Source organism: Pan paniscus, chromosome 23, assembly GCF_029289425.2.
Source record: "Pan paniscus chromosome 23, NHGRI_mPanPan1-v2.0_pri, whole genome shotgun sequence".
Taxonomy (NCBI): Eukaryota; Metazoa; Chordata; class Mammalia; order Primates; family Hominidae; genus Pan; species Pan paniscus.
Window position 1 is genome coordinate 62,330,995 of NC_085927.1, and position 14,914 is coordinate 62,345,908.

Here is a 14,914-nt window from a genome sequence, read left to right on the forward strand (position 1 = left end):
GTGCAGATATTTCCATGTTTATACAGATAGCGGTGTTGGTATTTCCATGTTGATACAGATAGCGGTGTAGATATTTCCATCTGTATACAGTTCGCGGTGTAGGTATTTCCATGTTTATACAGATGGCAGCGTAGATATTTGATTGTTTGTAAAGATAGAGGTGTAGATATTTCCATTTTTATACAGATAGCTGTGTAGATATTTCCATGTTTATGCAGGTAGTGGTGTAGAAATTTCCATTTTTATACAGATCGTGGTGTAGATACTTCCATCTTTCCACAGAGGGCAGAGTGGATATTTCCATGTTTATACACACAGCGGTGTAGATATTTCCATGTTTACACATATAGTGTTGTAGATATTTCCATATTTATACAGATAGAGGTGTAGATATTTCCACGTTTATACAGATAGCGGTGTAGATATTTCCACGTTTATGCAGGTAGCGGTGTAGATATTTCCACGTTTTACAGATAGTTGTGTAGATATTTCCATGCTTATACAGATGGCGGTGTAGATATTTCCATGTTTATGCAGACGGAGGTGCTGATATTTCTATGTTTATTCAGATGGTGCTGTAGATATTTCCAAGTTTATAGAATGGTGGCGTAGATATTTCCACGTTTATAGAGATAGCGGTGTAGATATTTCCATGTTTATAGAGATAGCGGTATAGGTATTTCCATGTTTATAGTGATAGCGGTGCAGATATTTATATGTTTATTCAGATAGCGGTGTAGATGTTTCCAAGTTTATACAGATGGCAGTGTAGATATTTCCATGTTTATAGAGATACTGGTGTAGATATTTCCATGTTTATGCAGATGACTGTGTATTTATTTCCATGTTTATTCAGATGTCGGTGTAGATATTTTCAGGTTTATAGAGATAGCGATGTAGATATTTCCATGTATATACAGACAGCGGTGTAGACATTTCCATGTTTACAGAGAGAGCGGTGTAGATATTTCCATATTTACACAGATAGTGGTGTAGATATTTCCATGTTTATACAGATGGCGGTGTAGATAGTTCCATGTTTATGAAGATGGCGGTGTAGATATTTCCATGTTTATAGAGATTGCGGTGTAGATATGTTCATGTTCATAGAGATAACAGTGTAGATATTTCCATGTTTATACAGATGGCTGTGTAGATATTTCCAAGAGTATACAGAGGCAGTGTAGTTATTTCCATTTTTATAGAGATGGTGAAGTAGATATTTCCATGTTTATACAGATGACTGTGTAGATATTTCCATGCTTATACAGATGGCGGTGTAGATATTTCCATGTTTATACAGATAGCGGTGTAGATATTTCCATGTTTACAGAGATAGCGTTGTAGATATATCCATCTTTGCAGAGATTACGGTACAGATATTTCCATCTTTACACAGATAGCAGTGTAGATATTTCCAAGTTTACACAGATAGCTGTGTAGATATTTCCATGTATCTACATATAGCGTTGTAAGTATTTCCATGTTTACACAGGTAGCGGAGAAGATATTTCCAAGTTTATACACTTAGCGGTGTAGATATTTCTATGTTTATAGAGATAACATTGTAGATATTTCCATGTTTATACAGATGGCTGTGTAGATATTTCCATGTGTATACAGATGGCAGTGTAGATATTTCCATGTTTATACAGATGGTGGTGTAGATATTTCCATGTTTATACAGATGAATGTGTAGATATTAGCTTGTTTATACAGATGGCGGTGTAGATATTTCCATGTTTATTAAGATAGCGGTGTAGATATTTCCATGTTTATACTGATAGCGGTGTAGGTATCTCCTTGTTTATAGAGATGGCTTTGTAGATATTTCCATGTTTATACAGATGGCAGTGTAGATATTTACATGTTTATAGAGATAGTGGTGTAGTTATTTCCATGTTTATACAGATGACTGTGTAGGTATTTCCATGTTTATATAGATGTAGGTGTAGATATTTTCAGGTTTATAGAGATAGCGATGTAGATATTTCCAGGTTTATGCAGATAGCGGTGTAGACATTTCCATGTTTACAGAGATAGCGGTGTAGATATTTCCATATTTATACAGTTAGCGGTGTAGACATTTCCATGCTTATACAGATAGCGGTGTAGATTTTTCCATGTTTATAGAGATGGCGGTGAAGTTATTTCCATGTTTATAGAGATAGTGATGTAGATATTTCCATGATTATACAGATAGCGGTGCGGTTATTTCCAAGTTTATACAGATAGCAGTGCAGGTATTTCCATGTTTATACAGATAGTTGTGTAGGTATTTCCATGTTTATAGAGATAGCGGTGTACATGATTCTATGTTTATACAGATATAGGTGGAGATATTTCCATGTTTATACAGATTTCGGTGTAGATATTTCCATATTTATAGAAAATGCGGTGTAGTTATTTCCATATTTATACAGATGGCGGTGTAGATATTTCCATGTTTATTCATATGTCGGTGTAAATATTTCCAAGTTTATTCAGATGGCGGTGTAGATATTTCCATGTTTATACAGATAGAGGTGTAGATATTTAAATGTTTACAGAGATATCGGTGTAGATATTTCCATCTTTGCACAGATTGCGGTGTAGATATTTCCATGTTTATACAGATAGAGGTGTAGATATTTAAATGTTTACAGAGATATCGGTGTAGATATTTCCATCTTTGCACAGATTGCGGTGTAGTTATTTCCATTTTTACACAGAGAGCAGTGTAGATATTTCAGTCGTTGCACAGATTGTGCTGTAGATATTTCCATATTTACACAGATAGTGGTGTAGATATTTCCATGTTTACACAGACAGCGGTTTAGATATTTCCATGTTTACACAGATAGCGTTGTATATATTTGCATGTTTTTACAGGTAGCGGTGTAAGTGTTTCCATGTTTATACAGATAGCGGTGGAGATATTTCCATGTTTATACAGATAGCGATGGAGATATTTCCATGTTGATACAGATTAAGGTGTAGATATTTCCAAGTTTATTCAGATAGCGGTGCAGATATTTAAATGTTTTTACAGATAGCGGTGTAGTTATTTCCATGTTTATACAGATAGCGGTGTAGGTATTTTCATGTTTGTAGAGATAGCGGTGTAGACATTTCCATGTTTATAGAGATAGTGGTGTAGATATTTCTATGTTTATAGAGAGGGCGGCATAGATATTTCCATGTTTATAGAGATGGCGGTGTAGATAGTTTCATGTTTATGGAGATGGTGGTGTAGATATTTCCATGTTTATAGAAATTGTGTTGTAGGTATTTTCATGTTTATAGAGATAGCGGTGTAGGTATTTCCATGTTAATAGAGATAGCGGCGTAGGTACTTCCATGTTTATACAGATGGCTGTGTAGATATTTCCATGTGTATGCAGATGGCAGTGTAGATATTTCCATGTTTATGAAGATGGTGGTGTATATAATTCTATGCTTATACAGATGACTGTGTAGCTATTTCCATGTTTATACAGATGGCAGGGTAGATATTTCCAAGTTTACAGAGATAGCGGTGTAGATATTTGCATGTTTATACAGATAGCTGGGTAGCTATTTCCATGTTTATAGACATAGCGTTGTAGATATTTCCATATTTATAGAGATAGCGGTGTAGATATTTCCATGTTTATACAAATGGCGGTGTAGATATTTCCATATTCATAGAGATAGCGGTGTAGATATTTCCAAGTTTATATGGATAGCGGTGTAGGAATTTCCATATTCATAGAGATAGCGGTGTAGATATTTCCAAGTTTATATGGATAGCGGTGTAGATATTTCCATGTATATACTGATAGTGGTGTAGACATTTCCATGTTTACACAGATAGCTCTGTAGGTATTTCCATGTTTACACAGATAGTGTTGTAGATGTTTCCATGTTTATAGAGATAGCGGTTTAGATATTTCCATGTATCTACAGATAGCGGTGTAGATATTTCCATGTTTACAGGGATAGTGGTTTACATATTTCCATGTTTATACAGATAGCGGTGTAGATATTTCCATGTTTATACAGATAGCGGTGCAGATATTTCCTTGTTTATACAGATCGTGGTGTAGATATTTCCACGTTTATACAGATAGCGGAGTAGATATTTCCATCTTTGCACAGATTTCGGTGTAGATATTTCCATCTTTACACAGATAGCGGTATAGATATTTCCATCGTTGCACAGACTGTGCTGTAGATATTTCCATCTTAACAGAGATAGTGGTGTAGATACTTCCATGTTTACAGAGACAACGGTGTAGATATTTCCATGTTTACACAGATAGTGGTGTAGATATTTCCAAGTTTATACAGATAGCTGTGTAGATATTGAAATGTTTTTACAGATAGCACTGTAGATATTTCCATATTTATACAGATAGCGGTGTAGGCATTTCCATGTTATACAGATAGCGGTGTAGAGATTACCATGTTTATAGAGATAGCGGTGTAGATGTTTCCATATTTACACAGAGAGCGGTGTAGATATTTCCGTATTTATACAGATAGTGGTGGAGATATTTCCATGTTTATACAGATAGCGATGTAGATATTTCCATGTTTATACAGATATCTGTGTAGATATTTCCACGTGTATACAGATGGCAGTGTAGATATTTCCATGTTTATAGAGATGGTGGTGTAGACATTTCCAAGCTTATACAGATGACTGTGTGGATATTTCCATGTTCATACTGATGGCGGTGTAGATATTTCCATGTTTATAGAGATATCGGTGTTGATATTTCCATGTTTATTCAGATAGCGGTGTAGCTATTTCCATGTTTATAGAAATAGGGTGTAGATATTTTCATATTTATACAGATAGCGGTGTAGATATTTCCATGTTTATACAGATGGCGGTGTAGAAATTTCCATGTTTATACAGACAGCGGTGTAGATATTTCCATGTTCATTCAGAAGGCGGTGTAGATATTTCCATGTTTACAGAGATGGCGGTGTAGATATTTCTATGTTTATAGAGATAGCGGTGTAGGTATTTCCATGTTTATAATGACAGTGGTGTAGGTATTTCCTTGTTTATAGAGATAGTGGTGTAGAAATTTCCATGTTTATTCAGATAGCGTAGAAGTTATTTCCATGCTTATACAGATGGCGATGTTGATAGTTTCATGTTTATGGAGATGGCCGTGTAGATATTTTCATGTTTATAGAGGTGGCGGTGTAGATATTTCCATGTTTATAGAGACAGCGGTGTAGATATTTCCATGTTTTTACAGATGGCGGTGTAGATATTTCCATGCTTATACAGATGGCAGTGTAGATATATCCATGTTTATACAGATAGCGGTGGAGATATTTCCATATTTATAAAGATAGCATTGTAGATATTTCCATGTTTATACAGATAGCGGTGTAGATATTTCCATGTTTATACAGATAGCGGTGGAGATATTTCCATGATTATACAGATAGTGGTGTTGGTATTTCCATGTTTATACAACTAGCATTGTAGATATTAACATGTTCATACAGCTCGCGGTGTTGTTATTTCCATCTTTATAGAGATGGCAGTGTAGATAATTCCATGTTTTTACTGATAGCGGTGTAGATAGTTCCGTGTTTATACAGATGGTGGTGTAGATATTTCCATGTTTATGGAGATCACGGTGCAGATATTTTCAGGTTTATAGAGATGGCGGTGTAGATATTTTCAGGTTTATAGAGATAGCGATGTAGATATTTCCGTGTTTATACAGATAGCGGTGTAGACATTTCCATGTTTACAGAGACGGCGGTGTAGATGTTTCCATATTTATACAGATAGCGATGTAAGTATTTCCATGTTTATACTGATAGCAGTGTAGATATTTCCATGTTTATAGAGATGGCGGTGAAGTTATTTCCATGTTTATAGTGATAGTGGTATAGATATTTCCATGTTTATACTGATAGCGGTGCAGATATTTCCATGTTTATACAGATAGCGGTGTTGTTATTTCCATGTTTATACAGATAGCGGTGTAGATATTTCCATCTTTATACAGCTCGCGGTGTAGATATTTCCATCTTTATACAGATGGCAGTGTAGATATTTGAATGTTTATAAAGATAGAGGTGTAGATATTTCTATTTTTAGACAGATAGCTGTGTAGATATTTCCATGTTTATGCAGGTAGTGGTGTAGAAATTTCCATTTTTATACAGATCGTGGTGTAGATACTTCCATCTTTCCACAGATGGCAGAGTGGATATTTCCATGTTTATACACACAGCGGTGTAGATATTTCCATGTTTACACATATAGTGTTGTAGATATTTCCATATTTATACAGATAGAGGTGTAGATATTTCCAAGTTTATACAGATAGCGGTGTAGATATTTCCACGTTTATACAGGTAGCGGTGTAGATATTTCCACGTTTTACAGGTAGTTGTGTAGATATTTCCATGCTTATACAGATGGCGGTGTAGATATTTCCATGTTTATGCAGACGGCGGTGCAGATATTTCTATGTTTATGCAGATGGTGGTGTAGATATTTCCAAGTTTATAGAATGGTGGTGTAGATTTTTCCACGTTTATAGAGATAGCGGTGTAGATATTTCCATGTTTATAGAGATAGCGGTATAGGTATTTCCATGTTTATAGTGATAGCGGTGCAGATATTTATATGTTTATTCAGATAGCGGTGTAGATGTTTCCAAGTTTATACAGATGGCAGTGTAGATATTTCCATGTTTATAGAGATACTGGTGTAGATATTTCCATGTTTATGCAGATGACTGTGTATTTATTTCCATGTTTATTCAGATGTCGGTGTAGATATTTTCAGGTTTATAGGGATAGCGATGTAGATATTTCCATGTATATACAGACAGCGCGGTTGACATTTCCATGTTAACAGAGAGAGCGGTGAAGATATTTCCATATTTACACAGATAGTGGTGTAGATATTTCCATGTTTATACAGATGGCGGTGTAGATAGTTCCATGTTTATGAAGATGGCGGTGTAGATATTTCCATGTTTATAGAGATTGCGGTGTAGATATGTTCATGTTCATAGAGATAACAGTGTAGATATTTCCATGTTTATACAGATGGCTGTGTAGATATTTCCAAGAGTATACAGAGGCAGTGTAGTTATTTCCATGTTTATAGAGATGGTGAAGTAGATATTCCCATGTTTATACAGATGACTGTGTAGATATTTCCATGTTTAAACAGATGGCGCTGTAGATATTTCCATGTTTATACAGATAGCGGTGTAGATATTTCCATGTTTACAGAGATAGCGTTGTAGATATATCCATCTTTGCAGAGATTACGGTACAGATATTTCCATCTTTACACAGATAGCAGTGTAGATATTTCCAAGTTTACACAGATAGCTGTGTAGATATTTCCATGTATCCACATATAGCGTTGTAAGTATTTCCATGTTTACACAGATAGCGGAGTAGATATTTCGAAGTTTATACACTTAGCAGTGTAGATACTTCTATGTTTATAGAGATAACAGTGTAGATATTTCCATGTTTATACAGATGGCTGTCTGGATATTTCCATGTGTATACAGATGGCAGTGTAGATATTTCCATGTTTATACAGATGGTGGTGTAGATATTTCCATGTTTATACAGATGAATGTGTAGATATTTGCATGATTATACAGATGGCGGTGTAGATATTTCCATGTTTATTAAGATAGCGGTGTAGATATTTCCATGTTTATACTGATAGCGGTGTAGGTATCTCCTTGTTTATAGAGATGGCTTTGTAGATATTTCCATGTTTATACAGATGGCAGTGTAGATATTTCCATGTTTATAGAGATAGGGGTGTAGTTATTTCCATGTTTACACAGATGACTGTGTAGGTATTTCCGTGTTTATATAGATGTAGGTGTAGATATTTTCAGGTTTATAGAGATAGCGATGTAGATATTTCCAGGTTTATACAGATAGCGGTGTAGACATTTCCATGTTTAGAGAGATAGCGGTGTAGATATTTCCATATTTATACAGATAGCGGTGTAGACATTTCCATGCTTATACAGATAGCGGTGTAGATTTTTCCATGTTTATAGAGATGGCGGTGAAGTTATTTCCATGTTTATAGAGATAGTGATGTAGATATTTCCATGATTATACAGATAGCGGTGCGGTTATTTCCAAGTTTATACAGATAGCGGTGTAGGTATTTCCATGTTTATACAGATAGTGGTTTAGATATTTCCATGTTTATACATATAGTGGTGTAGATATTTCCATGATTATAGAGATCTTGGTGTAAATATTTTCAAGTTTATACAGATAACGGTGTAGATATTTCCCAATTAATACACGTAGCACTGTAGATATTTCCAAGTTTATACAGATCGCGGTGTAAACATTTCCATCTTTGTAGAGATGGCAGTGTAGATATTTCAATGTTTATACAGATGGTGGTGTAGATATTTCCCTGTTTATAGAGATGGCGGTGTAGATATTTCTATGATTATAGAGATAGCGTTGTAGATATCTCCATGTTAATACAGATGGCGGTGTAGATATTTCCATGTTTATGCAGATGGTGGAGTAGATATTTCCATGTTTATAGAGATGGCCGTGTATATATTTCTATGTTTATAGAGATAGCGGTGTAGATAATTCCATGTTTATAGAGAAGGCGGTGTAGGTATTCTCAAGTTTATAGAGATAGCGGTGTAGATATTTCCATGTTCATACAGATAGCGGTGATGACATTTCCATGTTTATAGAGATTACGGTGATGGTATTTCCATGTTTATACAGATAGCAGTGTAGATATTTCCATGTTTATACAGTTCGCTGTGTAGTTATTTCCATCTTTATACAGATGACAGTGTAGATATTACCATGTTTATACAGATAGCGGTGTAGATATTTCCATGTTTTCAGAGCTGTTGGTGTAGATAGTTCCAAATTAATGGAGATGGCGGTGTAGATATTTTCATGTTTATAGAGATTGCGGTGAAGATATTTCCATGTTTATAGAGATGACTGTGAAGATATTTCCATACTTATACAGATGGCGGTGTATATATTTCCAAGTTTATAGAGATAGTCGTGTAGATATTTCCATGCTTATACAGATAGCGGTGCAGATATTTCCATGTTTATAGAGACAGCGTTGTATATATTTACATATTTATACAGATAGCGGTGTAAATATTTCCATGTTTATTCAGATTACTGTGTAGATATTTCCATGTTTATAGAGATGGCGGTGTAGATATTTCCCTGTTTATTCAGATAGCGGTGTGGTTATTTCCGTGTTTATACAGGTAGCGGTGTTGATATTTCCATGTTTACACAGATAGCGGTGTAGACGTTTCCATCTTTGCACAGATTGTGGTGTTGATGTTTCCATTTTTACACAAATAGCGGTGTAGATATTTCCATGTTTACACAGAGAGCTGTGTAGATATTTCCATGTTCACACAGATAGCGTTGAAGATTTTTCATATTTATACAGATAGCGGTGTAGATATTTCCATATTTATACAGATAGCAGTATAGATATTTGCATATTTATACAGATAGCAGTGTATATATTTCCATGTTTAAACAGACAGCGGTGGAGATATATTCATGTTTATACAGATAGCTGTGGAGATATTTCCATTTTTATACAGATCGGGGTGTAGATATTTTCATGTTTATACAGATAGCGTTGTCCATATTTCCAAGTTTGTACAGATAGCCGTGTAGGTATTTCCATGTTTATGTAGATAGCGGTGTAGATATTTGCATGTTTATACCCATAGCGGTGGATATATTTCCACGTTTACAGAGATTGCGGTGTAGATATTTCCATGTTTATACTGATGGCTGTGTAGATATTTCCAAGTGTATACAGATGGCAGTGTAGATTTCCCATGTTTATACTGATGGAAGTGTAGATATTTCCTTGTTAATAGAGATAGCGGTGGAGATATTTCCATGTTTATACAGATAGCGATGTAGATATTTCCATGTTTATACAGACAGCAGTGCAGGTATTTCCATGTTTATACAGATAGCAGTGAAGATATTTCCATGTTAATAGAGATAGCGGTGTAGATATTTCCATGTTTATACAGATAGCGGTGGAGATATTTCCATGTTTATACATATAGCGGTGGAGATATTGCCTTATTTATACAGATGGCGGTGTAGATATTTCCGAGTTTCTACAGATAGCCTTGTAGATATTTCCATGTTTATACAGATAGTGGTGTAGATATTTCCATGTTTATAGAGATAGCGGTGGAGATATTTCCATGTTGATACAGATAGCGATGTAGATATTTCCATGTTTATAGAGATAGCAGTGTAGGTATTTCCATGTTTATACAGAAAGTGGTGAATATATTTCCATGTTTAGAGATAGCGGTGAAGATATTTCCATGTTTATACAGATAGCGGTGGAGATATTTCCATGTTTATACAGATAGCGGTGGAGATATTTCCATGTTTATACAGATAGCTGTGGAGATATTGCCTTGTTTATATAGATGGCAGTGTAGATATTTCCAAGTTTATACAGATAGCGGTTTAGATATTTCCATTTTTATGCAGATAGCAATGCAGTTATTTCCATGTTTATACAGATTGCTGTGAAGGTATTTCCAGATTTATAGAGATATCGGTGTAGATATTTCCATGTTTATACAGATGTTTGTGTAGATATTTCCATGTGTATACAGATGGCAGTGTAAATATTTCCATGTTTATGCAGATGGAGTTGTAGATACTTCCATGTTTATACAGATGACTGTGTAGGTATTTCTATGTTTATACACATGGCCGTGTATATATTTCCATGTTTATAGAGATAGCCATGTAGATGTTTCCATGTTTATACAGATTGCGTTGTAGATATTTCCATGTTTATACAGAAAGCGGTGGAGATATTTCCATGTATTTACAGATAGCGGTGTAGATATTTCCATGTTTATATAGATAGCGGTGTAGACAATTCCATGTATATAAAGATAGCGGTGTAGATATTTCCATATTTATACAGATATCGGTGTAGATATTTCTATGTTTATATATATAGCGGCATAGGTATTTCCATGTTCATAAAGATTGCTGTGTAGGTATTTCCATGTTTATATAGGTAGTGGTGTAAATATTTCCATGTTTATACAGATCGCAGTGTAGATATTTCCATGTTTATACAGATGGAGGTGTAGATATTTCCATGTTTATACAGATGACTTTGTAGATATTTCCATGTTTTTACAGATGGCGGTGTTGATATTTCCATGTTTATACAGATAGCGTTGTAGACATTTCGATGTTTATAGAGACGGCGGTGTAGATATTTCCATATTTATACAGATAGCAGTGTATATATTTCCATGTTTATACAGATAGCGGTGTAGATATTTCAATGTTTATACAGATTGCTGTGTAGCTATTTCTGTGTATATAGAAATAGCCTTGTATATATGTCCATGTTTATACAGATAATGTTGTAGATATTTCCCTGTTTATACAGATAGCGGTGGAGGTATTTCCGTGTTTATATAGATAGCGGTGGATATACATCCATGTGTATACAGATGGCGGTGTAGTTATTTCAAAGTTTTTGAAGAAAGCGGTGTAGATATTTCCATGTTTATACAGATAGCGGTGTAGATATTTCCATGTTTATAAACATTGCGGTGTAGGTATTTCCATGTTTATAGAGATAGCGGTGTAGATATTTCCATGTTTATACAGATGGCTGTGTAGATATTTCCATATGTATAGAGATTGCAGTGTAGATATTTCCATGTTTATACAGATGGAGGTGTAGATATTTCCATGTTTATACAGATGACTGTGTAGAAATTTTCATATTTTTACACATTGCAGTGTAGATATTTCATTGTTTATACAGATCGTGGTGTGGCTACTTCCCTGTTTATACAGATAGCAGTGGAGGTATTTCCATGCTGATAGAGATAGCGTTGTAGGTATTTCCATGTTTATATAGATGGCTGTGTAGATATTTCCATGTCTTTACAGATTGCAGTGTAGATATTTCCATGTTTATACAGATGGAGGTGTAGATATTTCCATGTTTATACAGATGACTGTGTAGATATTTCCATGTTTATACAGATAGCGGTGTAGATATTTCCATCTTTGCACAGATTGCGGTGCAGATATTTCCATCTTTACACAGATAGCAGAGTTCACATTTACATGTTTACACACACAGCTGTGTAGATATTTAAATGTTTATACAGATTGCGGTGTAGATATTTCCATGTTTATACAGATAGTTGTGTAGACATTTCAATATTTATAGAGATAGAGGTTTACATATTTCCATGTTTATACGGATAGCGGTGTAGTTATTGCCATGTTTACAGAGATAGAGCTGTAGATATTTCAGTATTTGCACAGATTGCGGTGTAGATATTTCCATCTTTACACAGATAGCGGAGTACATATTTCCATGTTTACACAGACAGCTGTGTAGGTATTTCCATGTTTACACAGATAGTGTTGTAGATATTTCCATGTTTATACAGATAGCAGTGTAGATATCTCCATGTTTATACAGATGGCGGTGTAGGTATTTCCATATTTATACAGAGAGCGGTGTAGATGTTTCCATGTTTATACAGATAGCGGTGTAGATATTTTCATGTTTATACAGATAGCAGTGGAGATATTTCCATGTTTATACAGATAGCGGTGGAGATATTTCCATGGTTATAGAGATAGCGGTGTAGATATTTCCATGTTTATAGAGATAGCAGTGTAGATATTTCGATGTTTACACAGATGGCGGTGCAGGTATTTCCATGTTTATGGAGATAGCGGTGTAGATATTTCCATGTTTATACAGATGTCTGTGTAGGTATTTCCATATGTATACAGATGGCAGTGTAGATATTTCCATGTTTTACAGATGGCGGTGTAGATATTTCTATGTTTATACAGATATCGTTGTAGATATTTCCATGTTTATAGATATGGCTGTGTAGATATTTCCATGTTTATACAGATGGCAGCGTAGTTATTTCCATGTTTATACAGATAGTGGTGTAGATATATCCATGTTTATGCAGATGACTGTGTAGGTATTTCCATGTTGATACAGATGGCGGTGTAGATATTTCCATGTTTACAGACATAGCCATGTGGATATTTCCATGTTTATACAGCTAGCGGCTGTAGACATTTCCATGTTTATAGAAATAGCCGTGTAGTTATTTCCATATTTGTATAGATAGCGGTGTATATATTTCCATATTTATACAGATAGCGGTGTAGATATTTCCATGTTTATACAGATTGCGGTGTAGGTATTTCCATGTTTATAGAGAGAGCGGTGTAGATATTTCCATGTTTATACAGATTGCTGTTTAGATATTTCCATGTTTATACAGATGGTTGTGTAGATACTTCCAAGTATATACAGATATCGGTGTAGATATTTCCATGTTTATACAGATAGCATTGGAGATAGTTCCATGTTTATACGGATACCGTTGGAGATATTTCCATGTTTATACAGATAGCGTTGTAGATATTTCCATGTTTATACAGTTTGCGGTGTAGATATTTCCATGTTTATACACATCGTGGTGTAGATATTTCCATGTTTATACAGATAGTGGAGTAGATATTTCCATGTTTACAGGGATAGCGGTGTATATATTTCCATATTTGCGCAGACTGCGGTGTAGGTATTCCCATGTTTACACAGATATCAGTGTACATATTTCCATTTTTACACAGATAGCTGTGTAGATACTTCCATATTTACACGGAGAGCGTGGTAGACATTTACATGTTTATACATATTGATGTGTAGATATTTCCATGTTTATAAAGATAGAGTTGTAGACATTTCCATGTTTATAGAGACAGCAGTGGATATATTTCCATGTTTATACAGATAGCGATGTAGATATTTTCATTTATATACAGATAACGGTGTAGCTACATCCAAGTTTATACAGATCGACGTGTAGGTATTTCCATGCTTATACAGATAGCAGTGTAGATATTTCCATGTTTATACAGATAGCGGTGGAGATATTTCCATTTTTATACAGATAGCGGTGGAGAAATTTCCATGTTTATACAGATGGCAGTGTAGATATTTCCAAGTTTATACAGATAGCGGTGTTGATATTTCCATGTTTATACAGATAGCGGTGTAGAAATTTCCATGTTTCCACAGAAGGCAGTGTAGATTGTTCCATGTTTATGGAGATGGCTGTGTAGGTATTTTCATGTTTACAGAGATGGCGGTGTAGATATTTCCATGTTTATACAGATTGCAGTGTAGATATTTCCATGCTTATAGAGATTGCGGTGTAGATGTTTCCATGTTTATACAGATAGCGGTGGGGATATTTCCATTTTTATACAGATCATGGTGTAGATATTTCCATGTTTATTCAGATGGCGTTGTAGATATTTCCATGTTTATACTGATGTTGGTGTAGATATTTCTATGTTTATACTGATAGTGGTGTAGATATTTCCACGTTTATACAGATAGTGGTGTAGACATTTCCGTGTTTATAAAGATAGCGGTTTAGATATCTCCATCTTTACAGAGATAGCGGTGTAGATATTTCCATATTTGCACAGATTGCGGTGTAGATATTTCCATATTTACACAGATAGCGGTGTACATATTTCCATGTTTACACAGATAGCTGTGTAGATATATCCATGTTTACACAGATAGTGTTGTACATATTTCCTTGTTTATACAGATAACGTTTTAGATATTTCCATGTTTATACAGATAGCGGTGGAGATCTTTCCATGTTTCTACAGATGGCCGTGGAGATATTTCCATCTTTCTACATGTGGCGGTGTAGATATTTCCAAGTTTATACAGATAGAGGTGCAGATATTTGAATGTTTATACAGGTAGAGGTGTAGATATTTCCATGTTTACAGAGTTAGCGGTGTAGATATTTCC